The 22,299-nt window shown below is 41.1% G+C and overlaps 1 pseudogene; it reads left to right on the plus strand.

Moving 5' to 3' along the window:
* The first annotated feature begins 3,256 nt into the window (after positions 1 to 3,256).
* Positions 3,257 to 21,247, plus strand: LOC127635045 (myosin-6-like; annotated as a pseudogene).
* The last annotated feature ends 1,052 nt before the right edge of the window (positions 21,248 to 22,299 follow it).

Genomic DNA, 22,299 nt, shown 5'->3' on the forward strand with positions numbered 1-22,299 from the left:
CCTAGCAACATCCTAGTAATGACCCAAAACACTGCATAAGTATAGAACTGTAACACATTTATTTAATGTATTCATTATTGTAGAGAATCAAAAGGCATTTTGACCAAATATAAGATAAAGAAGTGTTTTTCCACTGCTTTTAGCACAAATGGGTCCAATATCACCAAACATTACAGGGGGTTAAAAATCCTCAAAGGTCATTGAAATGAATTGGATCGCTTGGCAGTCGAGTGTGAAGCGGCTGGGATGAGGATTAGCACCTCTAAATCTGAGGCCATGGTTCTCAGCAGGAAACCGATGGAGTGCGTACTCCAGGTAGGGAAGGAGGTATTGCCCCAAGTGAAGGAGTTCAAGTACCTCGGGGTCAAGTACCTTGGTCTTGACGAGTGAGGGGACGATGGAGCGGGAGGTTGGCCGGAGAATCGGGGCAGTGGGGGCGGGATTGCACTCGCTCTATCGCACCGTTGTCACGAAAAGAGCAAAAGCTCTCGATCTACCGATCAATTTTTGTTCCTACCCTCACCTATGGTCATGAAGGCTGGGTCATGACCGAAAGAACTAGGTCGCGAGTACAAGCGGCCGAAATGGGCTTCCTCAGAAGGGTGGCGGGCTTCTCCCTTAGAGATAGGGTGAGGAGCTCAGTCATCCGTGAGGAGCTCGGAGTAGAGCCGCTGCTCCTTTGCGTCGAAAGGAGTCAGTTGAGGTGGTTTGGGCATCTGGTAAGGATGCCCCCTGGCCGCCTCCCTAGGGAGGTGTTTCAGGCACGTCCAGCTGGGAGGAGGCCTCGGGGAAGACCCAGGATTAGGTGGAGAGATTACATCTCCACACTGGCCTGGGAACGCCTCGGGTCCCCCAGTCAGAGCTGGTTAATGTGGCTCGGGATAGGGAAGTTTGGGGCCCCCTGCTGGAGCTGCTGCCCCCGCGACCCAACTTCGGATAAGCGGTTGAAGATGGATGGATGGATGGATGGATATATATATATATATATATTAAATTGATTCTAATCAAGACTATCTTTGACATTGTCAAACATAGTCTTTATTAGTTAAAACTTCAGACTAACATGACACATTTAACATTGTGAATGCATTTAATTACTATTACAGACAGTTTTGCACTCTGACCACTAGTTTCCTTTCTCATATTGTTGATCCATCAATAGAGTAATTGATCTCACTTGTTAAACACTTGCACCTGGTTTGGTGTGACCTTTGATTCTTAGTTGTCTTCACTTGCTGATGCATCTAATAATAGTTTCCCTTTGGCTGTCACATTGGGCAGCAACCATACTTGCTTGTTGGCAAACCCTGAATTCCTCATAATTAGTGCCGTAAAAACAAAACAAATAAAATAGATTTCTAAAATGGTCAATGCACATCAATAACTGAAAAGGCCAACTCGGTTTTATTGATTTAACTATGATTATGCCATTGACGGGCACATAAGCAGCATTACCGGGAAGCAGGAACTAAAAATGAAATGTTTTCATACAGGGTCGTTTAGAGCAAAGCCTCCTTTCCAAAAGGTTTCCGGTTAGAACAAAATAAAAGAGCGGTTAATAGCGTTCTTTTAAAATGACAGTACTTTGCGCAATGAGTGGGTGAAATGCCAATCGCTGTGTCGCCAAATCTCGCAAGAGAAACAAGCGACTAAAGTCAGCCACTTGCTCTCACCAAAATATGCAAAAATAAGCTATTTTATTTCCCCTGCGTGTTGGATTTATCAGTATAGAAATCATAACAAGCAGTTAATTATCAGTTATTCACAGATCTGCTTCTGAGTCAAAACCCGACAGATTCAAATCTGTATTAATACCTCATAACTAACAATAATTCAGTGAAGACATGGAAACAACTAATAACATGTTCCTTGTTTCTGGATTAGCCGTGCATGTGTATGTATTATTTATACATAGTTGTTAAAAAGGTTTGTTTGTTTTCGTTTGTGTACCTTGAATCGTTTTAGTCCCTGCTGGGAAGGCAACCAAATGTTTGACCTGACAGAAAGACGATACCCCCATAACATACAGTAGATTCCCCATATATTTCACATGTCTTGTGACGGTGTTAGCATGCACACCAGGTCACAGTCAGACCACTTTCTAGCAATGCTTTAGTTGCACAAAGTCCATCACGCTTACCTTTATATCCATCCTTCAGTGCTGCTTCAATGGATATGCAACGGTCTGCGATTTTCTCTCAATGGCCGTCACTTTCCAGGAATTTCACAGGTTATCTTTGTACCCAAGGACAAATAAGGGGACGTTCCTGTGCCAATGATGCAAGGAATAATTTCATCTGTCGGTCGTTGACTTTGAAGTTGTCTAAACCTGTAACAACTGGCAGATAGCTGGCGCTGTTTGTGAGCAGCAACTGTGACATTTTCTAACTTGTGTTTGGTTCTTTGGAGTTCTCTGCCAGATTTCCAATGAATACCAAATTTACCACATTTTTGTTGCATTGCTTTGAGCTGCGTAATCAGTGATTCTTTAAGCAAACTAGAACTTTTTAGTCAATATACGAGTCATAACATGGGTAATAGTGCTTTGGACACTGGACGTCGATGCATTGTGAGATCAAGAAAGACAGTAGATGGTTGAATCTCAACAGTTTATTAGGATTACTTACCTCTCTGGTTATGGAGCCTGTGATGTTTTGAAGACTATTTCAGATGTCCCCAAACATCTCAAATATACCTCCAAGTTTGTGTTTTATGCTCATGGACATGATTTTTGGCACATTTTAAATACAAAAAGGCCAAGATGGCGAACACATTTTTTTAAATGTTGGTTTTAATCACATCTCTCCAATTATTTACCATTATGGGATGGCAGTTGGCAGGCGATAGACTCTTCACTTAGTGGAATGACTCTATCCCGTCATACCTCCGATGAACCCAACACAATAGTTTGGCATAAGAGCCTGCTTCCTTATTTAGATGGATAGTCACTTTATAAACGAGAGGAAGGACACACTGCTGAGACTCAACAGTGCTTATTCAACGGTTCAAGCTTCCATTAAATCTACAACTTGTAAGTAACATCTTGTTGTTATGTTTTTGTCACACAACTTCAACAGCAATATTCTCTGGAGTGGCAACTTGCACCAAACAGTATATTGATATTTCATGCTGACTCTGATTGATGATGTGTGGAATGGTTGTAGTTTAAAGTGTGTTATTAAATGAAAATATGTATGAAAGAAGATTCCAGTGGTGCTTAATTTACGTTAACATTTGTTAAGTATTGTGAAATACGGGGGACAGTCAGATGGCAGAGTTTGGACCTGCGGCTGTGTACCTCAGGAAGTCTGATAGGGAACGTTTGGAGGCCCAATCTCGCCCCTTTGACATGAAGAGAGAATGTTTCGTCCCTGTTACTGTGGAGTATGTGAAAGTAACATTATCAGTCAAGATGGGGACAAAGTCACCTGTGAGACTTCTAATGGCAAAGAAAGTTGATTTAATATCAGTTATTAGTTCATTGCATTAGAGGAACTTACAGTTTTGTGTAATATTAATTTTTTTACAGACAGTAACTGTGAAGGAGGCTGAAAGTTCGATAAAATTGAGGACATAGCCATGTTCACCTTCCTCCACGAGCCCGCTGTGCTGTTTAACACTTACAGTTTGAGATCTTATTATTATTACCACAGCATCTTATTATCTCTTGTTCTCTCTTTTAGACCTACTCTGGGCTCTTCTGTGTCACTGTAAACCCCTACAAGGGGCTGCCAGTGTACAATCAGGAATTTGTCGAAGCTTACAGAGGAAAGAAGAGGAGTGAAGCTCCTCCTCACATCTTCTCCATCTCAGACAATGCCTACCAGTACATGCTGTCAGGTGGTGTTCTTGACATTTCTAGAACGCTATTATTGATTTCAGGTCTTTAAAATGACTTATGACCCTTTTTCAGACAGGGGAAATCAGTCTATTCTCATCACGTAAGTTTGCTTCATTTCGGTCACTACATAATTCCCACACTTCCATTTGTATGATTGGTTTTAATGAATTTTCTATTACTCCAAAAATGTGAAAATAGTAGTAAAAGGGGTATTTGAGACAGAACTTTTGACTTGTACTGTATAATAATTAGTATTAATATAACAAATAATCTGTGTAAAATGTGTAGTTATTAAATGGTCTGCACTTATATAGCGCTTTTTTAACCTTAGAGGTTACCAAAGCGCTTTACACTGTGTCCCAATCACCCATTCACACACACACTCACATTCATACACCAATGGTGACAGAGCTGCTCCTATGTAAGGTGCTAGCCTGCCATTGGGAGTAACTTGGGGTTCAGTGTCTTGCCCAAGGACACTTCGGCATGTGGAGTTGTGTGGGCTGGGAATTGAACCACCAACCCTGCGATTGGTAGCCGATCCACTCTACCACCTGAGCCACAGCCGCCCCGCTTAACACTTTATCTATATATGTCAAGTGGAAAATCTGGTGCTGGAAAGACTGTGAACACCAAGAGGGTCATTCAGTACTTTGCAAGTATCGCTGCTAGTCCTTCGCAGAAGGAAACCACTGATAAGAAGGTTAACTTCAAAATTAAAGATCCAGGCTTCCTTTTTGTTTAATTGCCATTCACTGTGCATACAAAAGTTGGATTCAATTAGAAATATTGTGGTTTTTAGGGCACCCTGGAAGATCAAATCATCCAGTGTTACCATGTTCTTGAGGCATTTGGTAATGCCAAGACCATCAGAAATGACAACTCATCCAGATTTGGAATTAAATTAAATAGCAGTGATGACTGATGAACAGCTTTAACTTAAAATGAAGACAAGACAGCTTTTATCTTTTCAAACAGGGCAAGTTTATTTGCATCCACTTTGGTGCAACTGGGAAACTCGATTCTGCAGATATTGAGAACCAAGACATTTCCATCCTCAGAACTGCCACTCATTGGATGTTTTTTGTTTTTGGCACCATTTTGAGTAAATTCAGTTTTTGAAAATCACAGAAGATCAGCAATTAACAGCAATTACTCAATATGGGTCAGCAGCTTCAGTTAATGTTCACATCAACCAATAGAATGGGGAATTTGTTTGGACTGTGGCATGATTGTTGGTGCCAGATGGGATGGTTTGAGTATTTCTGTAACTACTGATTTCCTGAGAGACACAACAGACTCCAGAATTTACTCAATGGTGCCAAAAACAAAACATCCAGTGAGCGGCAGTTCTGTGGACGGTAATGTCTTGTTGATGAGAGAGGTCAACAGAGAATGGTCAAACTGGTTTGATAAAGTCTACGGTAACTCAGATAACCACATATACCACATAGAATAGCAGATGAGATCATATCTGGTATGTGAGATGCGGTTTGGTGCTGTTTTGGCAGCACGAGGGGGACCTACACAATATTAGGCAGGTGGTTTTAACATTGTGTCTGATTGGTGTATATATAGTATATCATTTATGTAAAAAGTAAAGGAAATTATGAAAACGAGTCCTACCAACAGGAGAATCTGAACCAGCTGTTGACCAATTTGAGGTCAACTCACCCTCACTTTGTGCGCTGCCTGATCCCCAAAGAGACAAAGACTCCTGGGGCGATGGAGAATCCTCTGGTCATGCACCAGCTGCGCTGTAACGGTGTGCTGGAGGGCATCAGAATCTGCAGAAAGGGCTTCCCCAACAGGATCCTGTATGGAGATTTCAAGCAGAGGTACATCCATTAACATCCAGCTTTATCAGTAGAAAGTCATAGAATCAGGCGAATCAGTGGCCCCAGAGTATACTGGATAAAAAATAAAGATATTTTTGAATTGTGCCTTACAGATATCGTATCCTGAATCCTGCAGCTAACCCAGAGGGTCAGTTTATTGACTGCAGGAAAGGAGCTGAAACGTTATTGGGTTCTTTGGATATAGACCACAATCAGTACAAGTTTGGACATACTAAGGTACTTATGTTAAGTAACAACTATTTTCAAGAGTTGCCTTAAAAGTTGCCTGATGCAGTTTTCTCCAGTCCCAGCTTAATGTGCAAAAATAATGATTCAGGAAAAATGCAATCCAATTGGTGCCACTAGTGGCACAAATGACACCAGAATTAAGGAGAACAGAATAAGCATGGCAGTGAGAGAAGGTGTTCTTCTCTTCTGTAAAACATGTACTTCACAGGATGCCCCACTGCACCTGGATGATGCTCTTCATGGTAATGATGATCTCAAAGAGAACATCGCCATTGTGGAGAGACGCAACAATCTGCTGCAGGCTGAACTGGATGAGTTGAGATCTCTGGTGGAACAGACTGAGAGAGGAAGGAAACTGGCTGAGCAGACAAAGCAAAATAATCGAAAGTCTATCTGCAGACTGAGGAGGATCATAAGAATCTGGCTCAACTGCAGGACCTGGTAGACAAACTCCAACTGAAGGTCAAGTCCTACTACAGAGCTGCAGAGGAGGCAGTCAGTATACTGTGGATGCATCCATGTACTGTATATACATTTAGCCAAAAACCCTGTCCTTTTTTTTTTTTTTAGTAGGAACAGGCCCATGTTTACCTGGCCAAATTCCATATACTGCAACATGAGTTTGATGAAGCAGAGGAGAGAGCTGATATTGCTGAATCTCAGGTCAAAAAGCTGATGGCCAAGAGCCGTAACACTGGATCCAATGTGTCATCTCATTAACACAATATTTAGTATGCTTACTATCTTAACATTTAAGAAGGATCATATGAGCAATGGCAAAATGTTTTGAGCTTCTTCTGTAAATATTAGGGCTGTTGATTGAATGTGTTAATTCACAACTAGCAATTCAAGCTTGAAGTACCACTTGCTTTCAGCAGGGGGTAGTAAGCGAAACTCCAGCTGCAGGCAACATGCAGCTGTACAGACAACAGAACCAGACTAGCGACAGCACCAAGAAGAGATCGGGTTCTTGCATTAAAACACCTGGACTGAGTGCAATTCTGAATACAGGGGTCTTGAGATGTGTTTTTCAAAGCCTAAACTATGTTTAACTGGACACAGTGACCTAAAAACGCATTGTTTATAACGTTACGCAACCACAGTGAGATGCTTCAAAAGAGTTCGTACATTGACGGATCCTTAGACAAGCCCTTATAATACATCTATCTCAGACAGATTGACAAATTCAGTTTCAAAATGGATTTCGGTGGACTGTATGCCAATGAAAAGCTTGTGTACAATAATATGGAAATATAAATATGTTGCCTATTAAAGCCCTTTTTAATTTGTCTTCTAAATGCTTTACTCGTCTGCCACAAGAATGTAGTGCATTTTAATTATCTGTTATCATTTTTATAATCTGAATTGTATTTATAATTGTTACATTTTGAATCATTGTCATATGAGAAGCTTTCTCAGCAAATATTAATATATGATTTTCCAGAGTATTCACCTTCCAGACATGTCAGATGAACCATAAGTACATTCAAAGACAATTACCTTTCCTTTTCTCTTTCCTCTTTAGAGTAGCTCTTAAGTTACATTGCTGGTAAATGGTCTGCAGCTTAACCAAAACATTACACTGTGTCCCATTCACACCAATTACAGCAGAGCTGCCATACAAGGCGCTAGCCTGCCATTGGGAGTAACTTGGGGTTCAGTGTCTTGCCCAAGGACACTTCTGCATGTGGAGTCGTGTAGGCTGGGAATCAAACTGCCAACCCTGCAATTAGAGGCCGACCCCCTCTACCACCAGAGCCACAGCCACCCCATTGATGCATTGCAAAGATAGTCGTGTGGAAATATAACTTCCACATGACTATCGATGCCTTCTCTCTTGGGCACGATGAAGAGTGAAAGCTCTCATATGCATCTTTCTGAAAGATTTGCTCAGTGTGACTTCTTGACATCATTACATATAGTTCTGCAGAATAAAGTGTGCAAATTAAAATTATTCTATGGCCTTTTTTCTGGTAAGGCTGCCCCCTGGCCGCCTCCCTAGGGAGGTGTTTCAGGCACGTCCAGCTGGGAGGAGGCCTCTGGGAAAACCCAGGATTAGGTGGAGAGATTACATCTCCACACTGGCCTGGGAACGCCTCGGGGTCCCCCAGTCAGAGCTGGTAAATGTGGCTCGGGATAGGGAAGTTTGGGGCCCCCTGCTGGAGCAGCTGCCCCCGCGACCCGACTTTGGATAAGCGGCTGAAGATGGATGGATGGCCTTTTTTCCTATTAGAATATGCTTCAATATTTTATAGCAAGTTATTTAATAAACGCTTTCTTTTTCATAGCAATTTACAGCCCGTGTACAACAGAGACAGTCCTCTGGAGTTAGATGCATAGCCAGACCTTTGAACAAAATGGCAAATGAGAATGGTCTCATACCATAATAAAAGACACAGGGTGTAGAGAGCACACAAAACCTCACCACAGATTATTTCAGACATAACGAAGTAGAATGGTAAATGGTCTGCACTTATATAGCGCTTTTTTTAACCTTAGAGCTTACCCAGAGCCATATAGAGAGAGAGTTGCGACAACGGAAGTTCTAAATGTTGATCGTCACGTGATTCACGTAGACTTCAGATAGTTCCAGGAAGTGCTTTTGCGGTCATTTCAAACTGTTAGAGTAGAGTGACAGAACTGTGATTTCTGGTAATTAGTAGTCAATAAATGCATTTATTTTATATATTTATGTAACACACCGACATATGTATGTAGCATGAGTATGTTGTTACAGCGATGTTGTTTTTTTAAAGATCAAATCAGCTAATATTTGAGGATTACCGTTGTTTGCCTCAACTTATTTCAGGCTAGGGTTTCTGTTGCCTTTTTATGTTACCTCATGTTCATTGTTTTCACTAATCTCATGGTAACTAATGTCATATTTATGACTTTTCAGATAGTACAGAGACAGGCTGGTGACAGGTGATTTCCAGCTCGCACCGCACAATGGGTCAATGAACTATTAACTATTAGCAGCAGTTACGAAATGTTCAAATTTAGTGAAATGAAGCTTATTGTTTACAATTCTACAATTTATATATAGTAATATAATTATTTATGTATTATAAATATTATATATCTAATGTATAATTCTTACAATACTTATTCATATACACAATATATTCAGCTTTAAAACAACTTAAGCATACTCGTATATAAACTGCAGTTCAAAAGTAATGAGGCTGAAAATTCAGCTTGGCATCACAGGAGTAAATTACATTTTAAAATACAATACTTTATCCAGCTCCAATCCTTGCCTAATCTGTTAGTTATCCGATAACATCCCTTATCTCCTAATTTAATGAGTAATACTCAACTATAAGGTTTTAATTTACAAGTTATTTTTATTTAGATGTACTGATAATATACAGAATAAGATAATATTATTCTTTAAACGTCTCACCTTTTAAAAGTGCGTCGCAAATGGTTTGTTCTGATGCATCTCTACGGCGCGGCATGTGTTTGCTGCTACTTCCAGGAACTAACAGTTATCCTCGTGGGTATCTATGCTACATGCCTCAAACTAAATTCTGAATATCTTTAAAGTTTAATGTCACTAACCTGGCAAACTTGAGCAAATCTGTCGATTATTTCTCCAATGAGTGTTGACGAAAAGAGGTGACATGTGCGACAGATCTTTGGCGATGCTACTAGTTGAGTTGAGCTCAACACAGTGACATGATGTGGTGATCTTAAATGTTAATGGAGGTACAGCAGTCAAGTTTAATTCAACAAAACTGTCATTTAAGAACAGTTTACTGATAAAGCAATTTTGAACTGTATCATGAACCTAAAGCTCAGAATTAAAGTCAGTGGAGACATTTAAGTAAATGTTATGGGTTTTAAAGACGTGCACATTTTTAACAGACAGAAGTTTGTACTTTAATTAAAGATTAAAAAAGATACTTCAGCTTTGATTTCACCACAATATACAGTACGACAAAGGATACATTGGAATATTTAATTGGACAGAATCTGAAATAAAAACTTCCATGTTATCTTGAAGATATATGTGACGATCTTGTTCTACCCGCTCCGTACAGGACTCGAACCTAGGTCTCCGGCGTGGGAGGCGGGTGCTCTAACAAGAAGGCTAAAGGCTACAGCCTCTAGCATCAGTCGCTAGTGCACCTGCTGAGGTCAGGAGAGTGAGGTTTACACACTGCACAGCTATCTATCAGCTGGCTCCCGTTACACTCACCCCCCCAAACCTCACTCCCATCCGGGTCACGGCACCAATGTGACGCTTTTGTTCTACCCTCTCCGTACGGGACTCGAACCTAGGTCTCCGGCATGGGAGGCGGAGGTAGATCCTTGGTAGATTATTGCTGTAGCGTCTTCCTCTGTGAGCAACAGGGGACATTCTGTAATAGGACAACTCTGTAATTGGAGGACAGTTAAAACCAAAGTGTGTCCTTTAAACATCCTCTACACTGTGAATAAGAGGTGCAAATTCATTAAGATAAGTTAAAGCTTAAAACATCAAAATTCTCAAGGACTTCTTCTCACATATCAATTTTAGTCACAGTATGAGTGTTAGAAATTACGGTCTCACCTGTTAAGAATAAGAATAACCCCAACTGCCCTCCTTTCCTGTGACCTCATAAGACTTAATAAATAAATAAATAAATAAAAAGAATAGTAAATACAACACATAAATAAAAACTTTGATGAAGAGCCACTGCTTGGCAGGTTGAGCACTAAATGCCCGAAGGGAACAGTGTAGGCTGGCATATCTTGGTGTTGAAGGTGGAGAGCATGCGGAGTCAGCTGAATGTGGGGAGGAGCTCTTCAAAGGTTCACAGAGGAACCAACAATCACGCAACCTTAAACTACAGCACAATTTGCTTGGGATATATAAAGATATATTACCATAAGAACAAGTGAGAAGATAACGGTTGGCTTGACATGTCTCAAGTACCATAATGATTTACAAGAAAACTTGCAGCAACCTTAAACTTGACCGTACTACGATTTGGCTGACAAATGGCCTTAGCAGTTAGTTGACCCCTTTAGACACCCAATAATGTGTGGAGTTTGTTGTGCATGTTCTCCCAGTGTTCGCGTGGGTTTCCTCCAGGTGCTTGGAGACTTGGAGACAAGTTGATTGGAGACTCTAAATTGCCCGTAGTTGTGAGTGTGAATGTGTATGTCTATGCGTATGTGTCTTAACCCTGTGATGGACTGGCTACCTGTCCAGAGTGTTTCCATGCCTTCGGTCCGAGACAGCTGGGATAGGCTCCAGCACTACCCGTGACCCTGCATAGGATAAGCGGCTATAGAATAAGGATGGATAATTATCATACATTTTTCCTTAAGCAAACAGAATACAAATGTTCACGCAGACTGTCCAAATGCAGCTGAATAGTACGTTTCTTCTGATTCTATCTAATGTTGTAGTGATGTTCAACTTTTACAGTTAATAATAAACACTTGTCTTGTGACCAGACTGTCGTTGACTTCCCTCAATTGGTCATGTAACTTAAGTAGCATGTATACGGCTCCCAAGGGTGCCAACATGTACCGCTCAATGTTTATTTATGTGCTTGGAGACCTTCACCGATAAGGCATCTGCTTTATGTGAGGTCTCCGTGTCCCTTGTCAGTTGCTCTCATTTCGTCAGAGGCTCAGTAGGAATTTCACAGGTTTATCTTTGTACTCAAGGACAATAGGAAGGAGACAATGTGGAACAAACAAGACAGGGTTAAGACTAACTCTTTTGGGTTGCTGACAGTCAGTCACTGATCCCCAAACGCATCAACACAGATGTTGAAAATTCACAGAATGACATAATTTTTTTTTAGGCCAATTTGACTGAAATTTAAGTTTTTGCACTCTGAACAGGTCAACAAAAACAAAAAATCAGATTTTTACAACTTGATCCACATCACATCTGTAGGTGGTTTGGGATCCTCTTAAAATTAAAGATTTGTTAATGTGTCTCAGCCTGAACGGTCAGATCAGACATCATTTGTTGTGTGCGACAGGTTGTTTTGTCAGGTGTTGCAAAGTGAAGACGTAGGGTTAGGCACTCCAAATGGCATACATGATGCATTAAAAGGGCACTTAGAAGGGAAAACAATAATGATGGCCATGCTGTAAGCCAATTTTCAATAAAACATGGCTTAAAAAGTGAGCTCAGAATGACTGTTTTATTACATCTTTCAGCTTCTGAAATGCGCCCATGTGTCATATATGTGTTACAGGTGGCCAAAACAGTGCAAATAATAATACAGACATCGGCTTTACCCACCCAAAGAGATGCGCTAAAGGTGTGGTAGCAAGCCCCCACAAAATTATAAAAATATTGAATATCTCACGCAAATATGGGACACTTGAGCATTTTGAATACTTTAATACAGGACAGGGAGAGTCTTACTGTCCGAACATTTTATGCTTCAACATGGGACACAAAGCCTTCAATAAAGGAAGCTTCACTACCCGCTAAAATACAGGACAACAGGCGTCCCATATGGGATCAAATACATGACATCCGGCTAAAATGGGACAGTTTTAAACTGTTCTCCAGCAACAAAAATTGCATATGCCACGACCACACCATAATTTCTAAAACTTGCGCATGGTGAAAATTTGCAAGTTTGCATCGTTACTATAATAAAATAAATAATAAATTGATCAATTGTCACACATTATACATACATTTCTGCATATATACAGTGAAATTGTTTATTTTTCACATATCCCAGCTAAGCTGGGGTCAGAGTGCAGGGTCAGCCATGATACAGCACCCCAAGAGCAGATAGGGTCAAGGGCCCAACAGTGGTGTCTTGGCAGTGTTGGGGCTTGAACCCCCGACCTTCTGGTCAGTAACCGAGAGCCTTAACCAGTGAGCCACCACTGCCTCTTTCGCATATCCCAACTAAGCTGGGGTCAGAGCGAAGGGTCAGCCATGGTACGGTACCCCTGGAGCAGATAGGGTCAAGGGCCTTGCTCAAGGGCCCAACAGTGGCATCTTGGCAGTGTTGAAACAATCTGATACAATAGCAGCATGGGAGGGGTGCCATACGAATATTGGTGCTAGTTGAATTTAGGAGTACTTAAAAGCAAAAGTTAGGGTGGCTAAAATGCACTTTTTTTGCAAAGATTCCCTTAACTTATCAGATAACACTTTGAGTCTAACCTGATGGAAAAGTGATGTTGTGCAACTAAGCATACCAATAGGTCTGAAGATAAAGCAAGTTCTTGGGAGATGTTCTCAAGGTACCAATGATCTACAGAGACCCATGTTCTCTCATTGAAGGTGCCACTTTCATGGATAGGGTTAAGACTAACTCTTTTGGGTTGCTGACAGTCAGTCACTGATCCCCAAACGCATCAACACAGATGTTGAAAATTCACAGATCTGGGTGTAACCTAATTGAAACGTGACTGCAACTGAACACTTTCAAAGGTTCAATCAAAATAACATACCTCTGTTCTTAGAGGTCAAGCAATACACTTTGCAGTGCTTGACAGAAAGAAAAGTACTGTCCCCAATACTGGGGAAAAAATGGGACCTTGCGCAAACTATCAGAAGACATGATTAGTAAACTTAACAACTTTACTCGAGGAGAGCTTGTATGTCCATTTCTTACAACAATATTTTACTCGGGCAGAGATATCGTTTTTTTCTGGAAAAAGACATCAATGGATGTTGGTCACAGAGATCACGCAAGCTGTTCTTCTCAATCACTGAGAAGCAGCCATTAAGAATTCCACAGGTTATCTTTGTCCTCAAGTGTGAAGACAAAGAAACAATGCCGTGTCAACAATGAAGGCCCGAGTGAAGCCTTCGCACCAGCTGGAAACTGACCTTGGCCCTTATGGATTCAGCGGTGCCTACTGGAGTAGATAAAAAGCATCAATGACAGACATGGTGAAATGACACTCGGCTTGTCCTTGAGCAAGGTACAGATCAGTTGCTTCAAAAAATCAGATGCCTTCCCCGTTGAGTCAACATTAAGTATCTATTGATTTGAGCTACAATGTAGCAGACATTTGTGAGCCAAAAAGTTTTCATGGAGAAATCTACGGTTGAGTACCTTGGGTTAAGTGCTTTAATGAGCACAGTGGTCAAATATGGCATGATTGTTCCAGTTCTTAGGAACTGACCCCAAAACATCACCAAATACGCATTCTTCCCCTCAATTTTCATACCTACACATTTGGCATAAAGATGTACAGTACTCCATGCCATTAGGGTTTAAATATCATTTTCGGATTTGATTATGACTAAAAAGTATATAAATAGAATTATTTTCTGATGTTGCATCAAAACAAAACAAAAAATGGCATGGTTACACCCTCATACCCCTGCCACTAGCAGTCACCCAGACCATCTGTATCCTCACTGAACTCGACTCTACCTAAAATTCCTGCAACCATATTTAGACAAGCTCTTGCATTATAAAAGGGGTGGAGAAGGAGGCAAAGGTGGAAAGGAAAAGAAGAAAAAGGGCTCTTCTTTCCAGACGATCTGAATAAGCTGATGACCAATTTGAAGTCAACTCACCCTCACTTTGAGCGCTGCCTGATCCCCAATGAGACTCATAGACTCTCAGAGGTATACTTAACTTTGCATCAAAGTTTCATTTATTTCTTCATAAAATGAGCTTAAACATCTATTCAAAAGTGTTCATTGAATGTGAATCTCACAAATTATTATTAATCTCCTTATTGTGATAGATACTGCATCCTGAACCCTTCTGCTATCCCTGAGGGACAGTTTATTGACAGCAGGAAAGGAGAGGAAAAACTACTAGGATCTATGGACATTGACCACAGCCAGTACAATTTGGCCATACTAAGGTATCAAATCACGTTTCAAAATGAATTTAAAAATACATGTTTAATACATTGACTAAAATTAAATTTTCTTGTTTCTTATTAAGGTGTTCTTCAAGGCTGTTCTCCTGGGTACCCTTGAAGAGAGGCGAGATGATCGTCTTGCTCTCATCATTACCGGTACACAAGCAAGAGCCCGTGGCATTCTATCAAGAATTGAGTTCCAAAAGATTGTTGAGTGCAGGTTAGCAAATAGATTGCCTTAATACATAAAAAATAAATAGCTAATACTTAGCTTTAACACTATATTACTTTTCAAAATGATTTTTGTAGAGATTCATTGCTGGTGATCCAGTGGAATATACGTGCCTTCATGGGGGTCAAGAATTGGCCTTGGATGAAGCTATACTTCAAGATCAAACCACTGCTAAGATCTGCTGAAGCAGACAAAGAGATGGCAAATATCCTCAAAATAAAGGAAGCTTATGCCAAATCTGAGGCACGCAGAAAGGAGCTTGAAGCGAAGATGGTTTCCATGCTCCAAGAGAAGAATGATCTGCAAGTTTATGAGCTTTAGATAATAAGGTTGTGGTTGTGTTGACTTTTTCAAAGGCAAACAAGTACACATCAATTGCAACATGAGGCCACTGCTGCTACACTGAAGAAGAAACATGCAGACAGTGTGTCTGATCTAGGAGAGCAGATTGACAACCTTCAGAGATTGAAGCAGAAGCTTGAGAAAGAGAAGAGTGAACTGGATGATGTGGTCTTCAACATGGAGCAGATTTCCAAGTCCAAGGTCTGTGTGATATTCATATTTTTAACCAAGTTATCCCCATAATTGTATTTCTAACTGGTATTCTAACTTCTCCTAAACCTAGTCAAACCTTGAAAAAATTTGCAGGACACTTGAAGACCAGATGAGTGAGTATCGGACTAAATATGAAGAGGCGCAATGCAACATCAATGACTTTACCATGCAAAAAGCAAAGCTGCAAACTGAGAATGGTATGTGTTATCACATGGTACCATCATGTACTCTAGGAGTGATATTGTTAATATTTTAATTGCGTTCAAATGAGTTGTGCTTGCTTTAGCTAGGTGTATTTGCTATTGATATCAATGATGATTCAAATCGTTCAACTTATTAGAAATATGGATGCAATGATTTTTACAAAGATTTGTTGAACAATGTTAAAAATACCATAAACTTAACAGTAAAATTATAATTTCAATCAGACCAATAAGCAATTGTGGTCATGGTTGCATGGCCGAGCGACGTCTATGGAGAGCGAGGCCGAGAGAGTGAGTAGGGTAAGGACTGACACCTGTGGGAAATCACCTCTAACAGCTGTTTTGTGTTTGCAGTGATAGCGGAGAGGGATTTAAAGGGCAATCCAGACTGCCGGAGGAGAGAGAGTTGCATGCAGCAGTGTGTTCATGTGTGTGGTCATTGTCTGAGAAATACAAACATACGTTGGATTGTTCCCTGTCTCCTGCTTCCTCCTTGAGAGTTAAAAAGAACCTTGTCACAGTGGTGCCGAAACTTCAGGACAGAGCAAAGATATGCTGCAATGAAGTCTTCACCGCTGGAAGAAGTCTTCAAGTTCCTCACCAACATTCACCAAGCACAACAGCAGGCCCTCATGGAGCTGTGGAAGGAGTAGAAGCAGCATTTCGAGGTGCTACTTGAGGCCCAAGTGGATGAACGGTGGGTGTTGCAGAGCTTGCTGTCCCATGAGGGGGCTTCAGCCACAACCCCAAGGGCAGCAGGACCCCATGTGATGCTCTCGAAGATGACAACACAGGACGACCCAGAGGTTTTCCTGGAGCTCTTCGAGCACACGGCCACGGTCGGAGTGGGCTATCCATCTGCTGCCGCTGCTGTCTGAGGAAGCCCAACTCAGAGCACAACAACACCCATTTACAAACCTCATGGAGTAGTCTGATTTAAAAGAAAGCCGTCCTGCAACGGGTCTGACCAGCCTGGAACAGCAGCGCTAGCATTTCTGCACACTGATGCTGAGGGAGTTCGGCCACCTGTTTGCCTTCGCACGACAGCTCCGCAATGCCTGCCAATGGTGGTTGTTGGTTGAAGAGGAGGGTGACGCCAACGACGTCATCAACATCATGGTGCTCGAGCAGTTTGTCTCCCAGCTGCCGAAGGGGACTCCGGAGTGTGTCCAGTGCTACCATCCGACGTCACTAGAGGAGGTGACCCAGTTGGCTAAGGACCACATAACGGTGTATCCGGGGGATGGCAAGACCTTTTAAACATTCTGAAGGAGGAATTGGGAGATTGGTAACATACCAACATGCATTTTTATTTCTTATACAATAACCACAGTCATGAACACACTGTTGCGTGCAACTCTCTTTCCTTCGATGGTCTGGATTGCCCTCTATGCTCTTGCTGCAAACACAAAACTGCTGTTAGAGGTGATTTCCCACAGGTGTCCGTCCTTACCATACTCACTCTCTTGGCCTCATTCTACACAGACATTGCTCAGCCATGCCCCCATCACCACAGGAATCATTCAGTAACACCCTAGAAACTCTCCTGCCATGCCCTAGCAAATATTTAGAGCACTCTAGCAACATGATCCAGCAATTTTCCATCACCAGAACATTGCAGAGACATGGGGTGGACTCTCGCAATGTACCAAGACCCTTTGTGTGCCCTTTAAGAACTTTCAGGGTTTGAGGCTACAGAACACATTATAGAGACATGGGGGAGCTTGTTTGACTTTGGGAAAATGCACTAAATCCCTTGGTGCAACATTGTGGCTGCAACTTTTGTCACAGCAAGCCTCACTCATTTTCATTGTAAACTATCAAAAGGGGAACTTGCAAGGCTCCTTGGTCTCTCAGCTGACAAGAGGCAAGCAGTCTTACACCCAGCAGATTGAAGATCTCTAGAGACAACTAGAGGAGGATACAAGGTATAATTTATTTTCTCAAAGTATATGTTATCTAGTGTCTATTGTGTTTCTCTTTATTCTTAACAAGACATTTCAAAACATCATGTAGGCTAAGAATGCCCTGACTCGTGCAGTGGTCTGCTTGCCATGATTCTGATCTGCTTAGAGAGCAGTATGAGGAGGAACAGGAAGCCAAAGCTGAGCTGCAGCGTAGTCTCTCAAAGGAAAACTCTGAGGTGGCTCAGTGGAGAACCAAGTATGAAACTGATGCCATCCAGAGGACTGAAGAGCTGGAGGATGCAAGTATGGAACAAAAAAATATAGCATTTAAACTTTGAGAGATCTTAAAGATCTCAATTTTGTTAATAATTTATTCTGTTTATTCATGAAGGAAAAAACTTGCTCAGCGTCTTCAAGATGCAGAAGAAGCTGTGGAAGCGGTTAATGCTAAATGCTCATCTCTGGAGAAGACCAAGCACAGGCTCCAGAATGAGATTGAAGATCTCATGGTTGATGTGGAGAGATCCAATGCTGCTGCTGCTGCTCTGGACAAGAAGCAAAGTAACTTTGACAATGTGAAAAAAGATGCAGTACTTTTAAATAAATACATTTTCTTTTCAGTTTTACCCTGATCCCCAAATATAGTTAATCAAAGTTTATCTCTGACTCTGTCATACAGGTCCTAGCTGAATGGAAGCAGAAGAATGAGGAGTCTCAAAGTGAGCTGGAAAGTTCCCAGAAGGAAGCCTGAGCACTAAACTGTTCAAACTTAAGAACTCTTATGAGGAATCTCTGGATTATTTGGGACCATGAGGAGAGAGAACAAGAACCTCCAAGGTGTTGTTAAGTTATTTGAGCATTCTATTACAATAATGGCATATTTGTCTCAGCTTTTTTAAGTATTTACCATAACTTTTCTGCTGATTAAAACAGAGGAGATTGCTGATCTCACTGAGCAAATTGGTGAGAGTGGAAAGAACATTCATGAACTAGAGAAAGTTCGTAAGCAGTTGGAGAACGAAAAGTCTGAAATTCAAGCTGCTCTGGAAGAGGCGGAGGTATCTTAATTGTGTTAGGTGCCATTTACTCAAACTGTTAAATAATGGGCCTTCAACATGTTTTATATCTAATAGTGGCCCCAAAGGAGAAAGAGACAAAATCATGATTAAGAACTCATATGATTTGGCAGGGTTCCCTTGAACATGAGGAAGGCAAGATACTGAGAGCCCAACTTGAGTTCAATCAGGTCAAAGATGACATTGAACGTAAACTGACTGAGAAAGATGAGGAGATGTAGCAGACCAAGAGAAACCAGCAGAGAATGGTGGATACCCTGCAGAGGTCACTTGAGTCAGAGACTCGCAGCAGGATTGAAGCCCTCAGACTTAAGAAGATGATGGAGGGAGACCTCAATGAGATGGAGATTCAGCTCAGCCAAGCAAACAGGCAGGCAGCAGAAGCCCAGAAACAACTCAAGGGTCTACATGGACATCTCAAAGTATGATATCTTTAAATCAAAATTTGTGTTGCCAAATGAAATCCCACAAAATTATGCAGTGTTTTAATTTGTCAAATCTGTGCTTCACAGGATGCCCAGCTGCAGTTGGACGATGCTCTTCGGGGTAATGATGATCTCAAAGAGAACATCGCCATTGTGGAGAGACGCAACAATCTGCTGCAGGCTGAACTGGATGAGTTGAGATCTCTGGTGGAACAGACTGAGAGAGGAAGGAAACTGGCTGAGCAGGAACTGCTGGACGTCAGTGAGAGGGTTCAGCTGCTGCATTCTCAGGTAAGGCAAACCTTAAACCCTCTTTTGGTACTTAATGTTATCTATAAACTACTGTATATTATTAATGTTCAGAACACCAGCCTGCTGAATCAGAAGAAGAAGCTGGATGGAGACAATTCTCAGCTCCAGACTGAGGTTGAGGAGGCCGTGCAGGAGTGCAGGAATGCTGAGGAAAAAGCCAAGAAGGCCATCACTGATGCTGCCATGATGGCAGAAGAGCTGAAGAAGGAGCAGGACACCAGTGCTCATCTGGAGCGCATGAAGAAGAACATGGAGCAGACCATCAAGGACCTGCAGCACCGTCTGGATGAAGCTGAGCAGATCGCCATGAACGGAGGCAAGAAGCAGGTCCAGAAACTGGAAGTCAGGGTCAGTTTATGAGACCCAGTTCTATTAATACATTTTGAAGATCATTATAATGATTTAATACCAGTTTTTAGCACTTTGGAGTTGGTACGTTTTAAAATTTTTTTTTTACTTTTTGCTAGGTGAGAGAGCTGGAAAACGAGGTGGAAATGGAACAGAGAAAAGCCAGTGATTCTGTCAAAGAAATCCATAAATATGAGAGACGCATCAAGGAGCTCACCTACCAGGTCACTTTCTCTGACATATAAATCAATGCCTTTGTATTCATACTATCATTATCAAAAGCATATGGGTGACCGTGATGTCACTTTATACCCTGTGACCATATCGTCTTCAGGACCTGGTGGACAAATTGCAGCTGAAGGTGAAGTCCCACAAGAGAACTGCAGAGGCGGCAGTACATTTGAGATAACTATTTCTATGTCTTCTATGGAAATATATCACATAGAGACATATCACCATGTAGCTCAAGACTGGTTGCCTACTGAAAATAATCCGGGCTGAGCCTGGTCAGTACCTGGATGCAAGACCTCCAGGGAAAGGGCATAATGAAGAATGAAGCTCTCACATGGATCTTTCTGAAAGGCTTGTTCAGTGTGACTCCACATGATCTCCTTACCTGTAGTTCTGTAGAATAAAATAATGTGCAAATGACTCCCTGCTTCTGCACTTTTTATGTTCTTTTAACACTGAGATGCCATTGCATTCATCTTAAATACGTTGGGGGAAATCATATATTATATTCTACATCATAAAGAAGCTACTCAGGGATTTATTTGAGACTTGATGATTATCCATTACAGAATGCTTATTAATCTAGCACATTAAAAGTAAGAATGAGAGCGAGAGAGACCTACTATTTATAAATGTAAAAATAAAAATGTTCCATCATCATCAAGAAAACACAAAATATGCAATTTATATTACAGTTCCCTCTAAATTTAACACTATTTATTAAATTACATTATATGTGACGTGGGGGTCATTAAATGTGACAAGGAAATGTTCAGGGGCGGAGCCAGGAGTTTTTCAAAGGGGTGGCCAGGCAGGGGCAAGCGATCAGTCTGTGGTGGCACAGAAATGTTCGGGCAGCATTTTAATATCGTCGGACCACTGTGGGGGCGGGTGTGAGTGAATACAATGACACCCGGGACGGAGAGGTTTGGCGTCCTTGGATATGTTAAGTTTGTACATTTGTACAGAGATGATTTCACCTCTAAAGACAACAATTCGTAGTTTTAGCAAGGCATCAAAAAATACTTTAGTTGATTTAAAGATGATTTCTTACCTTACAAAAGAAGAGATTTCTCCATTGTCCTTGCATTTGAAAAAGGATAGAAAAAGGCACTTTTTAAGTACCAAATTCATCATTATCTGTCTAGGTAATATAAGGCAAGAGCAGTGTGTGTGCGTGTGCGTGTGTGTTTGACATTGTAGATGTAATACAATGTGATTAGCAGATCAATGAGGGGCAGAAGATTAAAGGTGGAGTCAACACTAAGCAGCTGAGAATGGAGAGATGGAGGGGAGGAAAACAACTATGCATCACTTTTAAATGATACCATATAGGATTAATGCTATTTTAAGGCATCAATGGCTAGGTTTCTTACTGACAGTTTTAGACAAGACAAGGTAAAAACAAAGTTAAGCAAACACTGCTGGTTCTCCTTACATAGTGAGGCAAAATTGGAGTATCTTAAACTTTGACAGCTTATTGGATTTAAAGTCATATGGACTCCACTCAGGATCTATTTATTAATAAAAAAAAGAGATGACTATTTTCAAATGTAATATTCATATTTTAAATTACCGTCATTTCCAATTACAGTTGTTTCCTTGATATAACAAAAAGAGAAAGAGTGAATAGACTTTTAAACAACGTTATTTAATTGCATTAAGGAAGCTAATAATACAATACCCCTTGTGACCAGCACCACATTCTTCTCCCTCTGTTAGACATGTAACTTCAGTAAAGTGAAGTGTGCCAACTTCTGTAACCATGTGCTATTATTTGTGTGCATGGTGGCAATTACAAAGAGAGCATCTGCTTCAGTCGAGATCTCACCATGTGCCCAAGCTGTCCTCAGTCAGTCAGAAGCACTCAGGAAGAATTTCACACCATTATCTTTATACTCAAGGGCAAATAAAAATAAGTGTCACAAAGGCTGAGGTAAATGTATATCCTTTTGTTGTCTGATTGGTTCCAATAGTTTAGTAGCCACAAAATTGGTCTTTATGCATGAAAATATAAACCTGCATTAAGATTTTAGGAAGGGGGTCTCTCGCAAGGGGATCACTGGTGTCCTTGGCATCAAAACATTTGAAAACTCCTGCCGTAGCTAACATGTATAGGTTAAAAGAGTCCCTTTTTAAATTCCAAAAGTAAAAACGCCTTTGGAGTTTCACTCTTTGTTTTATGCTTACCAAATTTCAAAATGTAGCAAGAAGAACCAGCAACCCCGTTAAGTCATTGCTAAGCATATTACTGGAACTGAAGTGTGGCAG

Source organism: Xyrauchen texanus, chromosome 42, assembly GCF_025860055.1.
Source record: "Xyrauchen texanus isolate HMW12.3.18 chromosome 42, RBS_HiC_50CHRs, whole genome shotgun sequence".
Taxonomy (NCBI): domain Eukaryota; kingdom Metazoa; phylum Chordata; class Actinopteri; order Cypriniformes; family Catostomidae; genus Xyrauchen; species Xyrauchen texanus.